The 4,090-nt window shown below is 34.5% G+C and overlaps 1 long non-coding RNA gene across 1 annotated transcript; it reads right to left on the bottom strand.

Annotated features, from left to right (window-relative positions):
* On the bottom strand, positions 1-4,090 carry LOC146932808 (uncharacterized). Its single transcript, XR_015007275.1, has 4 exons — positions 3,834-4,090; positions 2,010-2,105; positions 1,462-1,699; positions 1-549 (listed from the first exon to the last, which is right to left on the bottom strand). It is a non-coding gene; the product is annotated as an uncharacterized LOC146932808 (long non-coding RNA).

Here is a 4,090-nt window from a genome sequence, read left to right as displayed (position 1 = left end):
TAAAATCCAAACTCAATAACTTTCATAACTCCAATGGATTTTAACATAAACAAGTCTCAATCATTATCAATCCACAATTCTCCGAATGAAATAAACATTAAGTTTGACATAAAGTTAAAGAAAACATAAAACAAGTCTTCAATAAAACATAGTGCGGATGTAAAAGTAATACTAAAGCAGAATTAAATCCTCTATGCTGTCAACAGAGTCGGCATCGGTGTCAGAGTCATCGTCATAGTTTGGAAGGCGACGGTGTCCGCCACCCTTGATAGAAGCAACACTCAGCCAATTCCTTCCAATTCCTTCAGTTGTTTCTCCAAATCATGTGTGCGCTTATTTGCCTTGCGATGTTCCTCCAACTCGAGCATCATCCTCTGCTGCATTTGCTCTGTCTTCAATTGCTGCCATCTGTGCAGCAATCCCGGCAGAAACTTGGCTACTATATGGAGATACATGTGACTGCTGGGTCAAGGAGGATAAACCTGGCTTGTAGCGCTTGGTGATGGTGCCATTATCAGATGCCTTATCCATCTTCTCCTTATATGTTTCCTGCTCAAGAGAAAACAATGTAACATACATATTACATTTAAGCTGTCACGCAATGTATGAAATTACTTATCAATCAAAAGCATACAAACATGCTCATTTTCATATGATGACCAAAGCATATAATAATATGGTGTAATCAATTAAGATACCCAACCTGCACAATTTATTCAACATTCCTGTGAAAATTGAAAATTATATGCCACTAATATAGTCTTAAAAAAAATGTCACTAATATAGTAATTGCAACATCAATTCACATAGAAGTAACACCAAATAGTTGACAGTTATTCAACATGATTGTAGAGGTGCAGTTAACAATTTTTTGGGTGTAAACCCATAGGTCTCCTACCATTGGAAGGATTCTTGTCTAAGAATTTTAAATTTTTTATTTTGAAAGAGGAAGGATTCTTGTTTAAAGAATAGTTGGGCATTATATGTGAGCGCCTCGTACAAGAAAAAGGACAGACTATAATCCAAGAACAAAAACAAATATTATTTGAGCAATAAATCTACACCCAGCCTTAAATCTATAAAAATGGAATGAATGCAATAAATCTATAAATAACTTCAAAATGTAATTATTAAAGGAGCTACGCCTACAAGGAGGCCAAAAGAGATTCACAAAGCTATGAACAAAAAGAACACTAAAGAGGCCGAAACCCAAAAACAGCAACACCCAAAATAGAAACTACATCTGCTGAACAACAATAGACACTTTCTTCCCAGCAACAGACTACACTTCCCCCTTATATTGGAAACAGAAAATTGTGACAACAACCACCACCAAACCATCTTTTAAGTGAGTATGAATCAGCCGTAGAAGTTATTACCATACTTTTTAGTTTTTTTTCTTCTTCATTTTAATAACCTCAAGATAAAAATAAAAAAACTAAGTTCATTAATTACACTTACATATGCCCAGATGCCCTGTATCCAGCAGGTCGGCATCCCGTTCCCCTGCATCCCGCTCCTCTTCATTCAGCTGATATGCATCCCACTTCTATGGTGTTGAAGCGTTATCGCTGAAAGGCGACTTCACAGCTGATGTATGTAGAATATTAGTCGCTTGTTTCAACTTATGCGACATAATCATCCGCTTTTTCATCTGTGGACCTTTGACCTTCTTACGGTTTTCTTTAGGAGCCATGATCTGTCCAAAAAACATCAACGAATATAGTTGATAATGAGAAACAACAAAAAATATATGCGAACTTTTAAACATATGGTATTTTAGAACATAAATTAGTAAAAGAGATATATTTATTACTAAAGCTCAAGGGCTGAAGCATAAGAGCAAGTATGGTATATAAATTAACACTATAAGCTCAATTGGATAATCAATCTAGATATAAAAATCGAAGGATTATTTTAGAAATTGTGTGACTCCCAATTGTGCATTTGGCATATGACTTTGAAACATATTAGTGCTGCTCAGTTAGCTAATACATTAATTCACTTACACTTTAGCTGTGAAATCAGGGTGAAGTTTTAACTCTGCAATATATTCTCCTGTTTCCCTGATCTCTGGAAGATTAACAATTCTCTTGTCCACTTCCCTAAAAATGAATCATAGAAAATCATGAAAATCTGATTAATTGGACTACAAAACACGTGTGAACTTAGACCAACTGAAGTAAAAATATAAATCATCAACTGGTCCTTGAGAACAGCCAGTCATGTTCGGCCATGGACTATGATGACCATTTCAAGAAAAATTAAACATCTGGTATGGAGAATTTCAAAAAAAACGTAATCCAAGTTTCTTCTAATTTTTAGAAAATTGCATACACTGAACACATACAAATGAATCCACACAATTATGTCTATCATATACCCAACTGTAATCTAGAGGGTAACCATCCATTTTATGGAAGTTATCGAAAACGAAGGATCTAAAATAAATAAAAAATATCAGCAGTCTTACTTAAGAAAATGACAAGCAATTCAACATCAAAATTCAGAAGATATTTGGAGATGACATTAATTAAAGAGAGGTAATGCATCATAATAATTTTTCAACATTCTAAGGGAAGTCGCAGAAAGGTAGCTTTTATAAGTGAAAGCAACTTTTATAATAAAAACAAGGAAAAACAAACAGTGTTAAGAACCATATATTATTGAAACAAATCCGGCACAAAGCATGCTAAACGGGTAGGCACCCGAACATCAAAGAAAAGCAAAAACAGAAGCTTCTGTAACAAAAAAACAGCTGCTGTCACGCCTAATACAAAAGGAAAAAACCCTATTGCAGCCTCTAAACACGGCACAACAGAACCAGTGACTAACCAAACGGAATCAGCTTATACAAAAACAATTTAACAATATTTATAGACAAGTGTTTAAACATCTAAATTTTTAAAAAACTTGCAACTTGAAACATTTGTTTACACTAACAACACGATATCACGAAAGATAACTTTTGAACATGTATGGCTTACAAGTAGTATAGAGACATATGCTTATTTTAATGTAAATAAGAAGAAAAATGGATATCATGGATACTCTGTGATTATGCAAAAAACTTATGCTCATTTTTTTTTGTAAATAACTAGCCTTTAAATATTTCCTAACCACCATCATAGGTATTAAAGTTCACATAGTTTGATATGGTTTTGAATTTTTGTGAACAGAGCACTGGACAAGAGATACTTTGTGGCTTTCTAAATGACGATATGCTTTTTTTTAAATCAACTAAATTTTATTTCTGCCAACCCCTGCAAGACGCAAGAAGATGGGAACTAAACAAGGAATGCAGAGTTCCATATATATGCGGAAAAGCCCCAACTCACACAAAGCCTAAAACACGACTGAAGCACACACCTAGGCAACAACAAACCGCACTAACAGCAAAAAAATAGGCCTCCGATAAAACAACTTATAGCTTATACAAAAACAATTTAAGGCACAATCTTTACACGTTCAATATAGCATATAGCTTATATTGAAAACAACTTATAGCTTATACAAAAACAATCTTTACAATATTTTCATATAAACTATAACTACCAATATGAAAATAGATTATAGCTTATACAAACACAATTTAACCATATTTAATCTGTTCATATAGAAACAACTTATTGACAAGTGTTTGTCATGATTATATACAAGAACTAATAATATGAATCAGCCACAATCACATTGAACAATTTGAACCACAATAAGCCACAATCAGAGTCAATTGAAAAGCACAATCAAATGAAAATCTAAACCCTAATAACCACAAATATGCATGTATGGAACACAAATTTGTAATTAACGATTAAGAAGGTGAGAAGACTTACAAAAATTGAAAATGGAGAATCCCCTTCCTCTCGCGAACCCCTTTTCTGACCAGAACCCTTTCTCACGAGAATCCTGAAATCGATTAGAGACAGAGAGAGAGAGAGAGAGAGAGAGAGAGAGAGAGAGATAGGAAGCCGGTGGGTGATAGAAGAAAAGAATGAGATGGTTGGGCCATCGGAGTAGGACAGTGGCCAATCGGAAGAGATCGTGAGCGATCAAGAGAGATACGACCGGGAGAGTTCACGAAGAGAGGAAT

This window comes from Medicago sativa, chromosome 4 (genome assembly GCF_051527215.1).
Source record: "Medicago sativa cultivar Bolivia chromosome 4, Bolivia_mono, whole genome shotgun sequence".
In the NCBI taxonomy this organism is placed as follows: Eukaryota; Viridiplantae; Streptophyta; class Magnoliopsida; order Fabales; family Fabaceae; genus Medicago; species Medicago sativa.
The sequence above is the reverse complement of the archived record's forward strand: the minus strand, read 5'-3'. Positions and strand labels throughout refer to the sequence as shown.